The 18,559-nt window shown below is 46.5% G+C and overlaps 34 non-coding genes across 34 annotated transcripts; 9 read left to right on the top strand and 25 right to left on the bottom strand.

Annotated features, from left to right (window-relative positions):
- Positions 1-350: 350 nt before the first annotated feature.
- Positions 351-423, bottom strand: trnav-cac (transfer RNA valine (anticodon CAC)). Its single transcript has one exon. It is a non-coding gene; the product is annotated as a tRNA-Val (tRNA).
- A 614-nt stretch (positions 424-1,037) lies between these two features.
- trnav-aac (transfer RNA valine (anticodon AAC)) lies at positions 1,038-1,110 on the bottom strand. Its single transcript has one exon. It is a non-coding gene; the product is annotated as a tRNA-Val (tRNA).
- A 522-nt stretch (positions 1,111-1,632) lies between these two features.
- trnad-guc (transfer RNA aspartic acid (anticodon GUC)) lies at positions 1,633-1,704 on the bottom strand. Its single transcript has one exon. It is a non-coding gene; the product is annotated as a tRNA-Asp (tRNA).
- A 151-nt stretch (positions 1,705-1,855) lies between these two features.
- Positions 1,856-1,927, top strand: trnaq-cug (transfer RNA glutamine (anticodon CUG)). Its single transcript has one exon. It is a non-coding gene; the product is annotated as a tRNA-Gln (tRNA).
- Positions 1,928-2,401: 474 nt separating this feature from the next.
- On the bottom strand, positions 2,402-2,474 carry trnav-cac (transfer RNA valine (anticodon CAC)). The gene has a single exon. It is a non-coding gene; the product is annotated as a tRNA-Val (tRNA).
- Positions 2,475-3,088: 614 nt separating this feature from the next.
- trnav-uac (transfer RNA valine (anticodon UAC)) lies at positions 3,089-3,161 on the bottom strand. The gene has a single exon. It is a non-coding gene; the product is annotated as a tRNA-Val (tRNA).
- A 745-nt stretch (positions 3,162-3,906) lies between these two features.
- On the top strand, positions 3,907-3,978 carry trnaq-cug (transfer RNA glutamine (anticodon CUG)). The gene has a single exon. It is a non-coding gene; the product is annotated as a tRNA-Gln (tRNA).
- A 474-nt stretch (positions 3,979-4,452) lies between these two features.
- Positions 4,453-4,525, bottom strand: trnav-cac (transfer RNA valine (anticodon CAC)). Its single transcript has one exon. It is a non-coding gene; the product is annotated as a tRNA-Val (tRNA).
- Positions 4,526-5,139: 614 nt separating this feature from the next.
- trnav-uac (transfer RNA valine (anticodon UAC)) lies at positions 5,140-5,212 on the bottom strand. The gene has a single exon. It is a non-coding gene; the product is annotated as a tRNA-Val (tRNA).
- Positions 5,213-5,957: 745 nt separating this feature from the next.
- Positions 5,958-6,029, top strand: trnaq-cug (transfer RNA glutamine (anticodon CUG)). The gene has a single exon. It is a non-coding gene; the product is annotated as a tRNA-Gln (tRNA).
- Positions 6,030-6,497: 468 nt separating this feature from the next.
- On the bottom strand, positions 6,498-6,570 carry trnav-cac (transfer RNA valine (anticodon CAC)). Its single transcript has one exon. It is a non-coding gene; the product is annotated as a tRNA-Val (tRNA).
- Positions 6,571-7,184: 614 nt separating this feature from the next.
- Positions 7,185-7,257, bottom strand: trnav-aac (transfer RNA valine (anticodon AAC)). The gene has a single exon. It is a non-coding gene; the product is annotated as a tRNA-Val (tRNA).
- A 522-nt stretch (positions 7,258-7,779) lies between these two features.
- Positions 7,780-7,851, bottom strand: trnad-guc (transfer RNA aspartic acid (anticodon GUC)). Its single transcript has one exon. It is a non-coding gene; the product is annotated as a tRNA-Asp (tRNA).
- A 151-nt stretch (positions 7,852-8,002) lies between these two features.
- On the top strand, positions 8,003-8,074 carry trnaq-cug (transfer RNA glutamine (anticodon CUG)). The gene has a single exon. It is a non-coding gene; the product is annotated as a tRNA-Gln (tRNA).
- Positions 8,075-8,548: 474 nt separating this feature from the next.
- trnav-cac (transfer RNA valine (anticodon CAC)) lies at positions 8,549-8,621 on the bottom strand. Its single transcript has one exon. It is a non-coding gene; the product is annotated as a tRNA-Val (tRNA).
- Positions 8,622-9,235: 614 nt separating this feature from the next.
- Positions 9,236-9,308, bottom strand: trnav-aac (transfer RNA valine (anticodon AAC)). Its single transcript has one exon. It is a non-coding gene; the product is annotated as a tRNA-Val (tRNA).
- A 522-nt stretch (positions 9,309-9,830) lies between these two features.
- On the bottom strand, positions 9,831-9,902 carry trnad-guc (transfer RNA aspartic acid (anticodon GUC)). Its single transcript has one exon. It is a non-coding gene; the product is annotated as a tRNA-Asp (tRNA).
- Positions 9,903-10,053: 151 nt separating this feature from the next.
- trnaq-cug (transfer RNA glutamine (anticodon CUG)) lies at positions 10,054-10,125 on the top strand. Its single transcript has one exon. It is a non-coding gene; the product is annotated as a tRNA-Gln (tRNA).
- A 474-nt stretch (positions 10,126-10,599) lies between these two features.
- Positions 10,600-10,672, bottom strand: trnav-cac (transfer RNA valine (anticodon CAC)). Its single transcript has one exon. It is a non-coding gene; the product is annotated as a tRNA-Val (tRNA).
- A 614-nt stretch (positions 10,673-11,286) lies between these two features.
- trnav-aac (transfer RNA valine (anticodon AAC)) lies at positions 11,287-11,359 on the bottom strand. Its single transcript has one exon. It is a non-coding gene; the product is annotated as a tRNA-Val (tRNA).
- Positions 11,360-11,881: 522 nt separating this feature from the next.
- On the bottom strand, positions 11,882-11,953 carry trnad-guc (transfer RNA aspartic acid (anticodon GUC)). Its single transcript has one exon. It is a non-coding gene; the product is annotated as a tRNA-Asp (tRNA).
- A 151-nt stretch (positions 11,954-12,104) lies between these two features.
- trnaq-cug (transfer RNA glutamine (anticodon CUG)) lies at positions 12,105-12,176 on the top strand. The gene has a single exon. It is a non-coding gene; the product is annotated as a tRNA-Gln (tRNA).
- A 474-nt stretch (positions 12,177-12,650) lies between these two features.
- On the bottom strand, positions 12,651-12,723 carry trnav-cac (transfer RNA valine (anticodon CAC)). The gene has a single exon. It is a non-coding gene; the product is annotated as a tRNA-Val (tRNA).
- Positions 12,724-13,337: 614 nt separating this feature from the next.
- trnav-aac (transfer RNA valine (anticodon AAC)) lies at positions 13,338-13,410 on the bottom strand. The gene has a single exon. It is a non-coding gene; the product is annotated as a tRNA-Val (tRNA).
- Positions 13,411-13,932: 522 nt separating this feature from the next.
- Positions 13,933-14,004, bottom strand: trnad-guc (transfer RNA aspartic acid (anticodon GUC)). The gene has a single exon. It is a non-coding gene; the product is annotated as a tRNA-Asp (tRNA).
- A 151-nt stretch (positions 14,005-14,155) lies between these two features.
- On the top strand, positions 14,156-14,227 carry trnaq-cug (transfer RNA glutamine (anticodon CUG)). Its single transcript has one exon. It is a non-coding gene; the product is annotated as a tRNA-Gln (tRNA).
- A 474-nt stretch (positions 14,228-14,701) lies between these two features.
- On the bottom strand, positions 14,702-14,774 carry trnav-cac (transfer RNA valine (anticodon CAC)). Its single transcript has one exon. It is a non-coding gene; the product is annotated as a tRNA-Val (tRNA).
- Positions 14,775-15,388: 614 nt separating this feature from the next.
- On the bottom strand, positions 15,389-15,461 carry trnav-aac (transfer RNA valine (anticodon AAC)). Its single transcript has one exon. It is a non-coding gene; the product is annotated as a tRNA-Val (tRNA).
- Positions 15,462-15,983: 522 nt separating this feature from the next.
- trnad-guc (transfer RNA aspartic acid (anticodon GUC)) lies at positions 15,984-16,055 on the bottom strand. The gene has a single exon. It is a non-coding gene; the product is annotated as a tRNA-Asp (tRNA).
- A 151-nt stretch (positions 16,056-16,206) lies between these two features.
- Positions 16,207-16,278, top strand: trnaq-cug (transfer RNA glutamine (anticodon CUG)). The gene has a single exon. It is a non-coding gene; the product is annotated as a tRNA-Gln (tRNA).
- A 474-nt stretch (positions 16,279-16,752) lies between these two features.
- Positions 16,753-16,825, bottom strand: trnav-cac (transfer RNA valine (anticodon CAC)). Its single transcript has one exon. It is a non-coding gene; the product is annotated as a tRNA-Val (tRNA).
- A 614-nt stretch (positions 16,826-17,439) lies between these two features.
- trnav-aac (transfer RNA valine (anticodon AAC)) lies at positions 17,440-17,512 on the bottom strand. Its single transcript has one exon. It is a non-coding gene; the product is annotated as a tRNA-Val (tRNA).
- Positions 17,513-18,034: 522 nt separating this feature from the next.
- trnad-guc (transfer RNA aspartic acid (anticodon GUC)) lies at positions 18,035-18,106 on the bottom strand. The gene has a single exon. It is a non-coding gene; the product is annotated as a tRNA-Asp (tRNA).
- A 151-nt stretch (positions 18,107-18,257) lies between these two features.
- On the top strand, positions 18,258-18,329 carry trnaq-cug (transfer RNA glutamine (anticodon CUG)). Its single transcript has one exon. It is a non-coding gene; the product is annotated as a tRNA-Gln (tRNA).
- The last annotated feature ends 230 nt before the right edge of the window (positions 18,330-18,559 follow it).

The raw sequence follows: 18,559 nt of genomic DNA, 5'->3' as shown, positions 1-18,559 counted from the left end.
TCTCATCTGCACATGGTCTTCATGCTGCACCAAACCTCGCTCATGCTCTTCTGCTGCACTTTCCACTTCAGCTTCCTGCTGTATCGTTCATTAGCCACCTTGACTCAAGTCAACTTTTCCTCTTGCACTCTTCCCACTTCCAATCCCTTTGCCACCTCTGAAGGCCCCGATCTTCTTCTTGACAAGCTCTTTGATGTCCTTTGTTTGGCTAGCACACAACCTACAGAAGACAAAACCAAGAGACTTAATTCTCAATAGGGATGCAAGTAAAACAGAGAAAATGCTGGACAAGCAGAGTTGTCTAAAGAGTGAATATCAATTCCCTTGTAACCAAAGAAGGAAAAGACCCATGTTTCCGCCCGGTTTCGGACCGGGGACCTTTCGCGTGTGAGGCGAACGTGATAACCACTACACTACGGAAACCCCAAAAGACAGCTTGTTTGGCTTTCCAATGTGTCTCACTGAGTAATCTCGCACTCTGACAAATTTGGTGACATGTTCCTATCATGGCCTTGAAGTAAAAGGAGCCATGGAGAAGAGACAGACGCACTCTAGCAAGGAGTCTGAACTGTAGTCTCCATGTTAGGCTCACTTAAACTTTGGACATTTAGGAGTTCACTAAAGCAAGCACAGCTCAACATATGCTGCCCTAAGAACCCCAGAACCTCTGGCAGCAGAACTGTTGCCTAAAGCGCCCATTTGTTTCATTGCCTTGGGCATTGGCTGAAAATAGGCCCAAGTCCTGTGCAGGCCACCTAGAGCCAGTCATTTCCAAGAGCTTAGTCTGTGCCTCCATCTTCAGGAAATATAGCGACTGGAGATTTGTTGATTTGTGTGAAGTCTGTGGAGTTTGCAGAAATTTGGGCCATAGACAACTCTTTAGCAAGATGAGCATCCAAAGGTTACAGATGTCAGAGACCTGAACCAGATTTGAGTACTTTCTCTTGTCTGTGTCCCAAACAGCAGTAGAACCCCACAAGTTCAAGCAGTGCCTGCAGTCAGACACTTTTATATCAGGACGCATAAGCAAAGACGCATGCTTCCGCCCGGTTTCGGACCGGGGACCTTTCGCGTGTTAGGCGAACGTGATAACCACTACACTACGGAAACTGAGCTTGCGTACCCCGTAGTAATTAAAGGAGCATTTCAATGCTTTCTTACATTTGTGGACTTTTATGACAGATCATGTAGGACTATTGAGAAGGAGGGAACTCCCATTTGTGTCATTCTTCAAGCACTCCCCCACTTATGGCTGTATTGACAATGCAAATTGTGATCTCAAGATTGCATCTCTTGTCATGGGAGCTGATCTTCTGGTTTACAAGCTCTTTGATGTCCTTTGTTTGGCTAGCACACAATCTACAGAAGACAAGACCAAGAAACTTATTTGTCAGTAGGGACGCACGTAAAACAGAGAAAATGCTGCACAAGCAGTGTTCTCTTGGACTAGCATCTCTTCTGATGGGAGCTCTTTCTGAGAAGACCTTTTCGACTTGTGAGCGCACAGGTGGAATTCATGTTTCTTCAAGCCCATTATAGGACTAGATTATTAGATTGACTAGGATCTGGTGTGCGATTAAGGTGTGTGTGGTCATTGCAGGTAAAAGGCAGAACAGAGAAGGAAACTGCTCACTCCCCGTCAGGGAATCGAACCCCGGTCTTCCGCGTGACAGGCGGAGATACTGTCCACTATACTAACGAGGACCTCTGAAGCACTGCAATGGTCATGTCAAGCTGCGATTCGCAGCAGGTATGACAGGTAAAATTTGGCTGGCCGTGTAGAAATCCCCATCGGTTTACCAGGAACTACACTTTTATGCCTGTTTGACACAGATCTTTTGTGTGCTTCAGGCAGGGTTCCATGGTGTAATGGTTAGCACTCTGGACTCTGAATCCAGCGATCTGAGTTCAAGTCTCAGTGGAACCTCATTTGGCTTTCTAGCACTTTGCTCCACAGGTACATTAGCATTAGCACACGCTAGCATAAGAATCTAGTCAGTTGAAGAGCAAGTTAGTGGCCCAGTCAGTTCCACTCCTCTTGTGTTGGCTGATCTCATCTGCACATGGTCTTCATGCTGCACCAAACCTCGCTCATGCTCTTCTGCTGCACTTTCCACTTCAGCTTCCTGCTGTATCGTTCATTAGCCACCTTGACTCAAGTCAACTTTTCCTCTTGCACTCTTCCCACTTCCAATCCCTTTGCCACCTCTGAAGGCCCCGATCTTCTTCTTGACAAGCTCTTTGATGTCCTTTGTTTGGCTAGCACACAACCTACAGAAGACAAAACCAAGAGACTTAATTCTCAATAGGGATGCAAGTAAAACAGAGAAAATGCTGGACAAGCAGAGTTGTCTAAAGAGTGAATATCAATTCCCTTGTAACCAAAGAAGGAAAAGACCCATGTTTCCGCCCGGTTTCGGACCGGGGACCTTTCGCGTGTGAGGCGAACGTGATAACCACTACACTACGGAAACCCCGAAAGACAGCTTGTTTGGCTTTCCAATGTGTCTCACTGAGTAATCTCGCACTCTGACAAATTTGGTGACATGTTCCTATCATGGCCTTGAAGTAAAAGGAGCCATGGAGAAGAGACAGACGCACTCTAGCAAGGAGTCTGAACTGTAGTCTCCATGTTAGGCTCACTTAAACTTTGGACATTTAGGAGTTCACTAAAGCAAGCACAGCTCAACATATGCTGCCCTAAGAACCCCAGAACCTCTGGCAGCAGAACTGTTGCCTAAAGCGCCCATTTGTTTCATTGCCTTGGGCATTGGCTGAAAATAGGCCCAAGTCCTGTGCAGGCCACCTAGAGCCAGTCATTTCCAAGAGCTTAGTCTGTGCCTCCATCTTCAGGAAATATAGCGACTGGAGATGTGTTGATTTGTGTGAAGTCTGTGAAGTTTGCAGAAATTTAGGCCATAGACAACTCTTTAGCAAGACGAGGATCCAAAGGTTACAGATGTCAGAGACCTGTACCAGATTTGAGTACTTTCTCTTGTCTGTGTCCCAAACAGCAGTAGAACCCCACAAGTTCAAGCAGTGCCTGAAGTCAGACACTTTTATATCAGGACGCAGAAGCAAAGACGCATGCTTCCGCCCGGTTTCGGACCGGGGACCTTTCGCGTGTAAGGCGAACGTGATAACCACTACACTACGGAAACTGAGCTTGCGTACCCCGTAGTAATTAAAGGAGCATTTCAGTGCTTTCTTACATTTGTGGACTTTTATGACATATCATGTAGGACTATTGAGAAGGAGGGAACTCCCATTTGTGTCATTCTTCAAGCACTCCCCCACTTATGGTTGTATTGACAATGCAAATTGTGATCTCAAGATTGCATCTCTTGTCATGAGAGCTGATCTTCTGGTTGACAAGCTCTTTGATGTCCTTTGTTTGGCTAGCACACAATCTACAGAAGACAAGACCAAGAAACTTATTTGTCAGTAGGGACGCACGTAAAACAGAGAAAATGCTGCACAAGCAGTGTTCTCTTGGACTAGCATCTCTTCTGATGGGAGCTCTTTCTGAGAAGACCTTTTCGACTTGTGAGCGCACAGGTGGAATTCATGTTTCTTCAAGCCCATTATAGGACTAGATTATTAGATTGACTAGGATCTGGTGTGCGATTAAGGTGTGTGTGGTCATTGCAGGTAAAAGGCAGAACAGAGAAGGAAACTGCTCACTCCCCGTCGGGGAATCGAACCCCGGTCTTCCGCGTGACAGGCGGAGATACTGTCCACTATACTAACTAGGACCTCTGAAGCACTGCAATGGTCACGTCAAGCTGCGATTCGCAGCAGGTATGACAGGTAAAATTTGGCTGGCCGTGTAGAAATCCCCATCGGTTTACCAGGAACTACACTTTTATGCCTGTTTGACACAGATCTTTTGTGTGCTTCAGGCAGGGTTCCATGGTGTAATGGTTAGCACTCTGGACTCTGAATCCAGCGATCTGAGTTCAAGTCTCAGTGGAACCTCATTTGGCTTTCTAGCACTTTGCTCCACAGGTACATTAGCATTAGCACACGCTAGCATAAGAATCTAGTCAGTTGAAGAGCAAGTTAGTGGCCCAGTCAGTTCCACTCCTCTTGTGTTGGCTGATCTCATCTGCACATGGTCTTCATGCTGCACCAAACCTCGCTCATGCTCTTCTGCTGCACTTTCCACTTCAGCTTCCTGCTGTATCGTTCATTAGCCACCTTGACTCAAGTCAACTTTTCCTCTTGCACTCTTCCCACTTCCAATCCCTTTGCCACCTCTGAAGGCCCCGATCTTCTTCTTGACAAGCTCTTTGATGTCCTTTGTTTGGCTAGCACACAACCTACAGAAGACAAAACCAAGAGACTTAATTCTCAATAGGGATGCAAGTAAAACAGAGAAAATGCTGGACAAGCAGAGTTGTCTAAAGAGTGAATATCAATTCCCTTGTAACCAAAGAAGGAAAAGACCCATGTTTCCGCCCGGTTTCGGACCGGGGACCTTTCGCGTGTGAGGCGAACGTGATAACCACTACACTACGGAAACCCCGAAAGACAGCTTGTTTGGCTTTCCAATGTGTCTCACTGAGTAATCTCGCACTCTGACAAATTTGGTGACATGTTCCTATCATGGCCTTGAAGTAAAAGGAGCCATGGAGAAGAGACAGACGCACTCTAGCAAGGAGTCTGAACTGTAGTCTCCATGTTAGGCTCACTTAAACTTTGGACATTTAGGAGTTCACTAAAGCAAGCACAGCTCAACATATGCTGCCCTAAGAACCCCAGAACCTCTGGCAGCAGAACTGTTGCCTAAAGCGCCCATTTGTTTCATTGCCTTGGGCATTGGCTGAAAATAGGCCCAAGTCCTGTGCAGGCCACCTAGAGCCAGTCATTTCCAAGAGCTTAGTCTGTGCCTCCATCTTCAGGAAATATAGCGACTGGAGATGTGTTGATTTGTGTGAAGTCTGTGAAGTTTGCAGAAATTTAGGCCATAGACAACTCTTTAGCAAGACGAGCATCCAAAGGTTACAGATGTCAGAGACCTGTACCAGATTTGAGTACTTTCTCTTGTCTGTGTCCCAAACAGCAGTAGAACCCCACAAGTTCAAGCAGTGCCTGAAGTCAGACACTTTTATATCAGGACGCATAAGCAAAGACGCATGCTTCCGCCCGGTTTCGGACCGGGGACCTTTCGCGTGTAAGGCGAACGTGATAACCACTACACTACGGAAACTGAGCTTGCGTACCCCGTAGTAATTAAAGGAGCATTTCAGTGCTTTCTTACATTTGTGGACTTTTATGACATATCATGTAGGACTATTGAGAAGGAGGGAACTCCCATTTGTGTCATTCTTCAAGCACTCCCCCACTTATGGTTGTATTGACAATGCAAATTGTGATCTCAAGATTGCATCTCTTGTCATGGGAGCTGATCTTCTGGTTGACAAGCTCTTTGATGTCCTTTGTTTGGCTAGCACACAATCTACAGAAGACAAGACCAAGAAACTTATTTGTCAGTAGGGACGCACGTAAAACAGAGAAAATGCTGCACAAGCAGTGTTCTCTTGGACTAGCATCTCTTCTGATGGGAGCTCTTTCTGAGAAGACCTTTTCGACTTGTGAGCGCACAGGTGGAATTCATGTTTCTTCAAGCCCATTATAGGACTAGATTATTAGATTGACTAGGATCTGGTGTGCGATTAAGGTGTGTGTGGTCATTGCAGGTAAAAGGCAGAACAGAGAAGGAAACTGCTCACTCCCCGTCGGGGAATCGAACCCCGGTCTTCCGCGTGACAGGCGGAGATACTGTCCACTATACTAACTAGGACCTCTGAAGCACTGCAATGGTCACGTCAAGCTGCGATTCGCAGCAGGTATGACAGGTAAAATTTGGCTGGCCGTGTAGAAATCCCCATCGGTTTACCAGGAACTACACTTTTATGCCTGTTTGACACAGATCTTTTGTGTGCTTCAGGCAGGGTTCCATGGTGTAATGGTTAGCACTCTGGACTCTGAATCCAGCGATCTGAGTTCAAGTCTCAGTGGAACCTCATTTGGCTTTCTAGCACTTTGCTCCACAGGTGCATTAGCACACGCTAGCATAAGAATCTAGTCAGTTGAAGAGCAAGTTAGTGGCCCAGTCAGTTCCACTCCTCTTGTGTTGGCTGATCTCATCTGCACATGGTCTTCATGCTGCACCAAACCTCGCTCATGCTCTTCTGCTGCACTTTCCACTTCAGCTTCCTGCTGTATCGTTCATTAGCCACCTTGACTCAAGTCAACTTTTCCTCTTGCACTCTTCCCACTTCCAATCCCTTTGCCACCTCTGAAGGCCCCGATCTTCTTCTTGACAAGCTCTTTGATGTCCTTTGTTTGGCTAGCACACAACCTACAGAAGACAAAACCAAGAGACTTAATTCTCAATAGGGATGCAAGTAAAACAGAGAAAATGCTGGACAAGCAGAGTTGTCTAAAGAGTGAATATGAATTCCCTTGTAACCAAAGAAGGAAAAGACCCATGTTTCCGCCCGGTTTCGGACCGGGGACCTTTCGCGTGTGAGGCGAACGTGATAACCACTACACTACGGAAACCCCAAAAGACAGCTTGTTTGGCTTTCCAATGTGTCTCACTGAGTAATCTCGCACTCTGACAAATTTGGTGACATGTTCCTATCATGGCCTTGAAGTAAAAGGAGCCATGGAGAAGAGACAGACGCACTCTAGCAAGGAGTCTGAACTGTAGTCTCCATGTTAGGCTCACTTAAACTTTGGACATTTAGGAGTTCACTAAAGCAAGCACAGCTCAACATATGCTGCCCTAAGAACCCCAGAACCTCTGGCAGCAGAACTGTTGCCTAAAGCGCCCATTTGTTTCATTGCCTTGGGCATTGGCTGAAAATAGGCCCAAGTCCTGTGCAGGCCACCTAGAGCCAGTCATTTCCAAGAGCTTAGTCTGTGCCTCCATCTTCAGGAAATATAGCGACTGGAGATTTGTTGATTTGTGTGAAGTCTGTGGAGTTTGCAGAAATTTGGGCCATAGACAACTCTTTAGCAAGACGAGCATCCAAAGGTTACAGATGTCAGAGACCTGAACCAGATTTGAGTACGTTCTCTTGTCTGTGTCCCAAACAGCAGTAGAACCCCACAAGTTCAAGCAGTGCCTGCAGTCAGACACTTTTATATCAGGACGCATAAGCAAAGACGCATGCTTCCGCCCGGTTTCGGACCGGGGACCTTTCGCGTGTTAGGCGAACGTGATAACCACTACACTACGGAAACTGAGCTTGCGTACCCCGTAGTAATTAAAGGAGCATTTCAATGCTTTCTTACATTTGTGGACTTTTATGACAGATCATGTAGGACTATTGAGAAGGAGGGAACTCCCATTTGTGTCATTCTTCAAGCACTCCCCCACTTATGGCTGTATTGACAATGCAAATTGTGATCTCAAGATTGCATCTCTTGTCATGGGAGCTGATCTTCTGGTTGACAAGCTCTTTGATGTCCTTTGTTTGGCTAGCACACAATCTACAGAAGACAAGACCAAGAAACTTATTTGTCAGTAGGGACGCACGTAAAACAGAGAAAATGCTGCACAAGCAGTGTTCTCTTGGACTAGCATCTCTTCTGATGGGAGCTCTTTCTGAGAAGACCTTTTCGACTTGTGAGCGCACAGGTGGAATTCATGTTTCTTCAAGCCCATTATAGGACTAGATTATTAGATTGACTAGGATCTGGTGTGCGATTAAGGTGTGTGTGGTCATTGCAGGTAAAAGGAAGAACAGAGAAGGAAACTGCTCACTCCCCGTCGGGGAATCGAACCCCGGTCTTCCGCGTGACAGGCGGAGATACTGTCCACTATACTAACGAGGACCTCTGAAGCACTGCAATGGTCACGTCAAGCTGCGATTCGCAGCAGGTATGACAGGTAAAATTTGGCTGGCCGTGTAGAAATCCCCATCGGTTTACCAGGAACTACACTTTTATGCCTGTTTGACACAGATCTTTTGTGTGCTTCAGGCAGGGTTCCATGGTGTAATGGTTAGCACTCTGGACTCTGAATCCAGCGATCTGAGTTCAAGTCTCCGTGGAACCTCATTTGGCTTTCTAGCACTTTGCTCCACAGGTACATTAGCATTAGCACACCCTAGCATAAGAATCTAGTCAGTTGAAGAGCAAGTTAGTGGCCCAGTCAGTTCCACTCCTCTTGTGTTGGCTGATCTCATCTGCACATGGTCTTCATGCTGCACCAAACCTCGCTCATGCTCTTCTGCTGCACTTTCCACTTCAGCTTCCTGCTGTATCGTTCATTAGCCACCTTGACTCAAGTCAACTTTTCCTCTTGCACTCTTCCCACTTCCAATCCCTTTGCCACCTCTGAAGGCCCCGATCTTCTTCTTGACAAGCTCTTTGATGTCCTTTGTTTGGCTAGCACACAACCTACAGAAGACAAAACCAAGAGACTTAATTCTCAATAGGGATGCAAGTAAAACAGAGAAAATGCTGGACAAGCAGAGTTGTCTAAAGAGTGAATATCAATTCCCTTGTAACCAAAGAAGGAAAAGACCCATGTTTCCGCCCGGTTTCGGACCGGGGACCTTTCGCGTGTGAGGCGAACGTGATAACCACTACACTACGGAAACCCCGAAAGACAGCTTGTTTGGCTTTCCAATGTGTCTCACTGAGTAATCTCGCACTCTGACAAATTTGGTGACATGTTCCTATCATGGCCTTGAAGTAAAAGGAGCCATGGAGAAGAGACAGACGCACTCTAGCAAGGAGTCTGAACTGTAGTCTCCATGTTAGGCTCACTTAAACTTTGGACATTTAGGAGTTCACTAAAGCAAGCACAGCTCAACATATGCTGCCCTAAGAACCCCAGAACCTCTGGCAGCAGAACTGTTGCCTAAAGCGCCCATTTGTTTCATTGCCTTGGGCATTGGCTGAAAATAGGCCCAAGTCCTGTGCAGGCCACCTAGAGCCAGTCATTTCCAAGAGCTTAGTCTGTGCCTCCATCTTCAGGAAATATAGCGACTGGAGATTTGTTGATTTGTGTGAAGTCTGTGGAGTTTGCAGAAATTTGGGCCATAGACAACTCTTTAGCAAGACGAGCATCCAAAGGTTACAGATGTCAGAGACCTGAACCAGATTTGAGTACTTTCTCTTGTCTGTGTCCCAAACAGCAGTAGAACCCCACAAGTTCAAGCAGTGCCTGCAGTCAGACACTTTTATATCAGGACGCATAAGCAAAGACGCATGCTTCCGCCCGGTTTCGGACCGGGGACCTTTCGCGTGTTAGGCGAACGTGATAACCACTACACTACGGAAACTGAGCTTGCGTACCCCGTAGTAATTAAAGGAGCATTTCAATGCTTTCTTACATTTGTGGACTTTTATGACAGATCATGTAGGACTATTGAGAAGGAGGGAACTCCCATTTGTGTCATTCTTCAAGCACTCCCCCACTTATGGCTGTATTGACAATGCAAATTGTGATCTCAAGATTGCATCTCTTGTCATGGGAGCTGATCTTCTGGTTGACAAGCTCTTTGATGTCCTTTGTTTGGCTAGCACACAATCTACAGAAGACAAGACCAAGAAACTTATTTGTCAGTAGGGACGCACGTAAAACAGAGAAAATGCTGCACAAGCAGTGTTCTCTTGGACTAGCATCTCTTCTGATGGGAGCTCTTTCTGAGAAGACCTTTTCGACTTGTGAGCGCACAGGTGGAATTCATGTTTCTTCAAGCCCATTATAGGACTAGATTATTAGATTGACTAGGATCTGGTGTGCGATTAAGGTGTGTGTGGTCATTGCAGGTAAAAGGCAGAACAGAGAAGGAAACTGCTCACTCCCCGTCGGGGAATCGAACCCCGGTCTTCCGCGTGACAGGCGGAGATACTGTCCACTATACTAACGAGGACCTCTGAAGCACTGCAATGGTCACGTCAAGCTGCGATTCGCAGCAGGTATGACAGGTAAAATTTGGCTGGCCGTGTAGAAATCCCCATCGGTTTACCAGGAACTACACTTTTATGCCTGTTTGACACAGATCTTTTGTGTGCTTCAGGCAGGGTTCCATGGTGTAATGGTTAGCACTCTGGACTCTGAATCCAGCGATCTGAGTTCAAGTCTCAGTGGAACCTCATTTGGCTTTCTAGCACTTTGCTCCACAGGTACATTAGCATTAGCACACGCTAGCATAAGAATCTAGTCAGTTGAAGAGCAAGTTAGTGGCCCAGTCAGTTCCACTCCTCTTGTGTTGGCTGATCTCATCTGCACATGGTCTTCATGCTGCACCAAACCTCGCTCATGCTCTTCTGCTGCACTTTCCACTTCAGCTTCCTGCTGTATCGTTCATTAGCCACCTTGACTCAAGTCAACTTTTCCTCTTGCACTCTTCCCACTTCCAATCCCTTTGCCACCTCTGAAGGCCCCGATCTTCTTCTTGACAAGCTCTTTGATGTCCTTTGTTTGGCTAGCACACAACCTACAGAAGACAAAACCAAGAGACTTAATTCTCAATAGGGATGCAAGTAAAACAGAGAAAATGCTGGACAAGCAGAGTTGTCTAAAGAGTGAATATCAATTCCCTTGTAACCAAAGAAGGAAAAGACCCATGTTTCCGCCCGGTTTCGGACCGGGGACCTTTCGCGTGTGAGGCAAACGTGATAACCACTACACTACGGAAACCCCGAAAGACAGCTTGTTTGGCTTTCCAATGTGTCTCACTGAGTAATCTCGCACTCTGACAAATTTGGTGACATGTTCCTATCATGGCCTTGAAGTAAAAGGAGCCATGGAGAAGAGACAGACGCACTCTAGCAAGGAGTCTGAACTGTAGTCTCCATGTTAGGCTCACTTAAACTTTGGACATTTAGGAGTTCACTAAAGCAAGCACAGCTCAACATATGCTGCCCTAAGAACCCCAGAACCTCTGGCAGCAGAACTGTTGCCTAAAGCGCCCATTTGTTTCATTGCCTTGGGCATTGGCTGAAAATAGGCCCAAGTCCTGTGCAGGCCACCTAGAGCCAGTCATTTCCAAGAGCTTAGTCTGTGCCTCCATCTTCAGGAAATATAGCGACTGGAGATTTGTTGATTTGTGTGAAGTCTGTGGAGTTTGCAGAAATTTGGGCCATAGACAACTCTTTAGCAAGACGAGCATCCAAAGGTTACAGATGTCAGAGACCTGAACCAGATTTGAGTACTTTCTCTTGTCTGTGTCCCAAACAGCAGTAGAACCCCACAAGTTCAAGCAGTGCCTGCAGTCAGACACTTTTATATCAGGACGCATAAGCAAAGACGCATGCTTCCGCCCGGTTTCGGACCGGGGACCTTTCGCGTGTTAGGCGAACGTGATAACCACTACACTACGGAAACTGAGCTTGCGTACCCCGTAGTAATTAAAGGAGCATTTCAATGCTTTCTTACATTTGTGGACTTTTATGACAGATCATGTAGGACTATTGAGAAGGAGGGAACTCCCATTTGTGTCATTCTTCAAGCACTCCCCCACTTATGGCTGTATTGACAATGCAAATTGTGATCTCAAGATTGCATCTCTTGTCATGGGAGCTGATCTTCTGGTTGACAAGCTCTTTGATGTCCTTTGTTTGGCTAGCACACAATCTACAGAAGACAAGACCAAGAAACTTATTTGTCAGTAGGGACGCACGTAAAACAGAGAAAATGCTGCACAAGCAGTGTTCTCTTGGACTAGCATCTCTTCTGATGGGAGCTCTTTCTGAGAAGACCTTTTCGACTTGTGAGCGCACAGGTGGAATTCATGTTTCTTCAAGCCCATTATAGGACTAGATTATTAGATTGACTAGGATCTGGTGTGCGATTAAGGTGTGTGTGGTCATTGCAGGTAAAAGGAAGAACAGAGAAGGAAACTGCTCACTCCCCGTCGGGGAATCGAACCCCGGTCTTCCGCGTGACAGGCGGAGATTCTGTCCACTATACTAACGAGGACCTCTGAAGCACTGCAATGGTCACGTCAAGCTGCGATTCGCAGCAGGTATGACAGGTAAAATTTGGCTGGCCGTGTAGAAATCCCCATCGGTTTACCAGGAACTACACTTTTATGCCTGTTTGACACAGATCTTTTGTGTGCTTCAGGCAGGGTTCCATGGTGTAATGGTTAGCACTCTGGACTCTGAATCCAGCGATCTGAGTTCAAGTCTCAGTGGAACCTCATTTGGCTTTCTAGCACTTTGCTCCACAGGTACATTAGCATTAGCACACGCTAGCATAAGAATCTAGTCAGTTGAAGAGCAAGTTAGTGGCCCAGTCAGTTCCACTCCTCTTGTGTTGGCTGATCTCATCTGCACATGGTCTTCATGCTGCACCAAACCTCGCTCATGCTCTTCTGCTGCACTTTCCACTTCAGCTTCCTGCTGTATCGTTCATTAGCCACCTTGACTCAAGTCAACTTTTCCTCTTGCACTCTTCCCACTTCCAATCCCTTTGCCACCTCTGAAGGCCCCGATCTTCTTCTTGACAAGCTCTTTGATGTCCTTTGTTTGGCTAGCACACAACCTACAGAAGACAAAACCAAGAGACTTAATTCTCAATAGGGATGCAAGTAAAACAGAGAAAATGCTGGACAAGCAGAGTTGTCTAAAGAGTGAATATCAATTCCCTTGTAACCAAAGAAGGAAAAGACCCATGTTTCCGCCCGGTTTCGGACCGGGGACCTTTCGCGTGTGAGGCGAACGTGATAACCACTACACTACGGAAACCCCGAAAGACAGCTTGTTTGGCTTTCCAATGTGTCTCACTGAGTAATCTCGCACTCTGACAAATTTGGTGACATGTTCCTATCATGGCCTTGAAGTAAAAGGAGCCATGGAGAAGAGACAGACGCACTCTAGCAAGGAGTCTGAACTGTAGTCTCCATGTTAGGCTCACTTAAACTTTGGACATTTAGGAGTTCACTAAAGCAAGCACAGCTCAACATATGCTGCCCTAAGAACCCCAGAACCTCTGGCAGCAGAACTGTTGCCTAAAGCGCCCATTTGTTTCATTGCCTTGGGCATTGGCTGAAAATAGGCCCAAGTCCTGTGCAGGCCACCTAGAGCCAGTCATTTCCAAGAGCTTAGTCTGTGCCTCCATCTTCAGGAAATATAGCGACTGGAGATTTGTTGATTTGTGTGAAGTCTGTGGAGTTTGCAGAAATTTGGGCCATAGACAACTCTTTAGCAAGACGAGCATCCAAAGGTTACAGATGTCAGAGACCTGAACCAGATTTGAGTACTTTCTCTTGTCTGTGTCCCAAACAGCAGTAGAACCCCACAAGTTCAAGCAGTGCCTGCAGTCAGACACTTTTATATCAGGACGCATAAGCAAAGACGCATGCTTCCGCCCGGTTTCGGACCGGGGACCTTTCGCGTGTTAGGCGAACGTGATAACCACTACACTACGGAAACTGAGCTTGCGTACCCCGTAGTAATTAAAGGAGCATTTCAATGCTTTCTTACATTTGTGGACTTTTATGACAGATCATGTAGGACTATTGAGAAGGAGGGAACTCCCATTTGTGTCATTCTTCAAGCACTCCCCCACTTATGGCTGTATTGACAATGCAAATTGTGATCTCAAGATTGCATCTCTTGTCATGGGAGCTGATCTTCTGGTTGACAAGCTCTTTGATGTCCTTTGTTTGGCTAGCACACAATCTACAGAAGACAAGACCAAGAAACTTATTTGTCAGTAGGGACGCACGTAAAACAGAGAAAATGCTGCACAAGCAGTGTTCTCTTGGACTAGCATCTCTTCTGATGGGAGCTCTTTCTGAGAAGACCTTTTCGACTTGTGAGCGCACAGGTGGAATTCATGTTTCTTCAAGCCCATTATAGGACTAGATTATTAGATTGACTAGGATCTGGTGTGCGATTAAGGTGTGTGTGGTCATTGCAGGTAAAAGGCAGAACAGAGAAGGAAACTGCTCACTCCCCGTCGGGGAATCGAACCCCGGTCTTCCGCGTGACAGGCGGAGATACTGTCCACTATACTAACGAGGACCTCTGAAGCACTGCAATGGTCACGTCAAGCTGCGATTCGCAGCAGGTATGACAGGTAAAATTTGGCTGGCCGTGTAGAAATCCCCATCGGTTTACCAGGAACTACACTTTTATGCCTGTTTGACACAGATCTTTTGTGTGCTTCAGGCAGGGTTCCATGGTGTAATGGTTAGCACTCTGGACTCTGAATCCAGCGATCTGAGTTCAAGTCTCAGTGGAACCTCATTTGGCTTTCTAGCACTTTGCTCCACAGGTACATTAGCATTAGCACACGCTAGCATAAGAATCTAGTCAGTTGAAGAGCAAGTTAGTGGCCCAGTCAGTTCCACTCCTCTTGTGTTGGCTGATCTCATCTGCACATGGTCTTCATGCTGCACCAAACCTCGCTCATGCTCTTCTGCTGCACTTTCCACTTCAGCTTCCTGCTGTATCGTTCATTAGCCACCTTGACTCAAGTCAACTTTTCCTCTTGCACTCTTCCCACTTCCAATCCCTTTGCCACCTCTGAAGGCCCCGATCTTCTTCTTGACAAGCTCTTTGATGTCCTTTGTTTGGCTAGCACACAACCTACAGAAGACAAAACCAAGAGACTTAATTCTCAATAGGGATGCAAGTAAAACAGAGAAAATGCTGGACAAGCAGAGTTGTCTAAAGAGTGAATATCAATTCCCTTGTAACCAAAGAAGGAAAAGACCCATGTTTCCGCCCGGTTTCGGACCGGGGACCTTTCGCGTGTGAGGCGAACGTGATAACCACTACACTACGGAAACCCCGAAAGACAGCTTGTTTGGCTTTCCAATGTGTCTCACTGAGTAATCTCGCACTCTGACAAATTTGGTGACATGTTCCTATCATGGCCTTGAAGTAAAAGGAGCCATGGAGAAGAGACAGACGCACTCTAGCAAGGAGTCTGAACTGTAGTCTCCATGTTAGGCTCACTTAAACTTTGGACATTTAGGAGTTCACTAAAGCAAGCACAGCTCAACATATGCTGCCCTAAGAACCCCAGAACCTCTGGCAGCAGAACTGTTGCCTAAAGCGCCCATTTGTTTCATTGCCTTGGGCATTGGCTGAAAATAGGCCCAAGTCCTGTGCAGGCCACCTAGAGCCAGTCATTTCCAAGAGCTTAGTCTGTGCCTCCATCTTCAGGAAATATAGCGACTGGAGATTTGTTGATTTGTGTGAAGTCTGTGGAGTTTGCAGAAATTTGGGCCATAGACAACTCTTTAGCAAGACGAGCATCCAAAGGTTACAGATGTCAGAGACCTGAACCAGATTTGAGTACTTTCTCTTGTCTGTGTCCCAAACAGCAGTAGAACCCCACAAGTTCAAGCAGTGCCTGCAGTCAGACACTTTTATATCAGGACGCATAAGCAAAGACGCATGCTTCCGCCCGGTTTCGGACCGGGGACCTTTCGCGTGTTAGGCGAACGTGATAACCACTACACTACGGAAACTGAGCTTGCGTACCCCGTAGTAATTAAAGGAGCATTTCAATGCTTTCTTACATTTGTGGACTTTTATGACAGATCATGTAGGACTATTGAGAAGGAGGGAACTCCCATTTGTGTCATTCTTCAAGCACTCCCCCACTTATGGCTGTATTGACAATGCAAATTGTGATCTCAAGATTGCATCTCTTGTCATGGGAGCTGATCTTCTGGTTGACAAGCTCTTTGATGTCCTTTGTTTGGCTAGCACACAATCTACAGAAGACAAGACCAAGAAACTTATTTGTCAGTAGGGACGCACGTAAAACAGAGAAAATGCTGCACAAGCAGTGTTCTCTTGGACTAGCATCTCTTCTGATGGGAGCTCTTTCTGAGAAGACCTTTTCGACTTGTGAGCGCACAGGTGGAATTCATGTTTCTTCAAGCCCATTATAGGACTAGATTATTAGATTGACTAGGATCTGGTGTGCGATTAAGGTGTGTGTGGTCATTGCAGGTAAAAGGCAGAACAGAGAAGGAAACTGCTCACTCCCCGTCGGGGAATCGAACCCCGGTCTTCCGCGTGACAGGCGGAGATACTGTCCACTATACTAACGAGGACCTCTGAAGCACTGCAATGGTCACGTCAAGCTGCGATTCGCAGCAGGTATGACAGGTAAAATTTGGCTGGCCGTGTAGAAATCCCCATCGGTTTACCAGGAACTACACTTTTATGCCTGTTTGACACAGATCTTTTGTGTGCTTCAGGCAGGGTTCCATGGTGTAATGGTTAGCACTCTGGACTCTGAATCCAGCGATCTGAGTTCAAGTCTCAGTGGAACCTCATTTGGCTTTCTAGCACTTTGCTCCACAGGTACATTAGCATTAGCACACGCTAGCATAAGAATCTAGTCAGTTGAAGAGCAAGTTAGTGGCCCAGTCAGTTCCACTCCTCTTGTGTTGGCTGATCTCATCTGCACATGGTCTTCATGCTGCACCAAACCTCGCTCATGCTCTTCTGCTGCACTTTCCACTTCAGCTTCCTGCTGTATCGTTCATTAGCCACCTTGACTCAAGTCAACTTTTCCTCTTGCACTCTTCCCACTTCCAATCCCTTTGCCACCTCTGAAGGCCCCGATCTTCTTCTTGACAAGCTCTTTGATGTCCTTTGTTTGGCTAGCACACAACCTACAGAAGACAAAACCAAGAGACTTAATTCTCAATAGGGATGCAAGTAAAACAGAGAAAATGCTGGACAAGCAGAGTTGTCTAAAGAGTGAATATCAATTCCCTTGTAACCAAAGAAGGAAAAGACCCATGTTTCCGCCCGGTTTCGGACCGGGGACCTTTCGCGTGTGAGGCGAACGTGATAACCACTACACTACGGAAACCCCGAAAGACAGCTTGTTTGGCTTTCCAATGTGTCTCACTGAGTAATCTCGCACTCTGACAAATTTGGTGACATGTTCCTATCATGGCCTTGAAGTAAAAGGAGCCATGGAGAAGAGACAGACGCACTCTAGCAAGGAGTCTGAACTGTAGTCTCCATGTTAGGCTCACTTAAACTTTGGACATTTAGGAGTTCACTAAAGCAAGCACAGCTCAACATATGCTGCCCTAAGAACCCCAGAACCTCTGGCAGCAGAACTGTTGCCTAAAGCGCCCATTTGTTTCATTGCCTTGGGCATTGGCTGAAAATAGGCCCAAGTCCTGTGCAGGCCACCTAGAGCCAGTCATTTCCAAGAGCTTAGTCTGTGCCTCCATCTTCAGGAAATATAGCGACTGGAGATTTGTTGATTTGTGTGAAGTCTGTGGAGTTTGCAGAAATTTGGGCCATAGACAACTCTTTAGCAAGACGAGCATCCAAAGGTTACAGATGTCAGAGACCTGAACCAGATTTGAGTACTTTCTCTTGTCTGTGTCCCAAACAGCAGTAGAACCCCACAAGTTCAAGCAGTGCCTGCAGTCAGACACTTTTATATCAGGACGCATAAGCAAAGACGCATGCTTCCGCCCGGTTTCGGACCGGGGACCTTTCGCGTGTTAGGCGAACGTGATAACCACTACACTACGGAAACTGAGCTTGCGTACCCCGTATGAATTAAAGGAGCATTTCAATGCTTTCTTACATTTGTGGACTTTTATGACAGATCATGTAGGACTATTGAGAAGGAGGGAACTCCCATTTGTGTCATTCTTCAAGCACTCCCCCACTTATGGCTGTATTGACAATGCAAATTGTGATCTCAAGATTGCATCTCTTGTCATGGGAGCTGATCTTCTGGTTGACAAGCTCTTTGATGTCCTTTGTTTGGCTAGCACACAATCTACAGAAGACAAGACCAAGAAACTTATTTGTCAGTAGGGACGCACGTAAAACAGAGAAAATGCTGCACAAGCAGTGTTCTCTTGGACTAGCATCTCTTCTGATGGGAGCTCTTTCTGAGAAGACCTTTTCGACTTGTGAGCGCACAGGTGGAATTCATGTTTCTTCAAGCCCATTATAGGACTAGATTATTAGATTGACTAGGATCTGGTGTGCGATTAAGGTGTGTGTGGTCATTGCAGGTAAAAGGCAGAACAGAGAAGGAAACTGCTCACTCCCCGTCGGGGAATCGAACCCCGGTCTTCCGCGTGACAGGCGGAGATACTGTCCACTATACTAACGAGGACCTCTGAAGCACTGCAATGGTCACGTCAAGCTGCGATTCGCAGCAGGTATGACAGGTAAAATTTGGCTGGCCGTGTAGAAATCCCCATCGGTTTACCAGGAACTACACTTTTATGCCTGTTTGACACAGATCTTTTGTGTGCTTCAGGCAGGGTTCCATGGTGTAATGGTTAGCACTCTGGACTCTGAATCCAGCGATCTGAGTTCAAGTCTCAGTGGAACCTCATTTGGCTTTCTAGCACTTTGCTCCACAGGTACATTAGCATTAGCACACGCTAGCATAAGAATCTAGTCAGTTGAAGAGCAAGTTAGTGGCCCAGTCAGTTCCACTCCTCTTGTGTTGGCTGATCTCATCTGCACATGGTCTTCATTCTGCACCAAACCTCGCTCATGCTCTTCTGCTGCACTTTCCACTTCAGCTTCCTGCTGTATCGTTCATTAGCCACCTTGACTC

The sequence above is a fragment of the Aulonocara sp. 'chitande type north' Nkhata Bay genome, linkage group LG8, assembly GCF_057382095.1.
Source record: "Aulonocara sp. 'chitande type north' Nkhata Bay isolate Kocher_YH1m ecotype deep benthic linkage group LG8, A_spYH_male_GT1.1, whole genome shotgun sequence".
NCBI lineage: Eukaryota > Metazoa > Chordata > Actinopteri > Cichliformes > Cichlidae > Aulonocara > Aulonocara sp. 'chitande type north' Nkhata Bay.
This window is presented reverse-complemented; position numbering and strand designations above follow the sequence as displayed.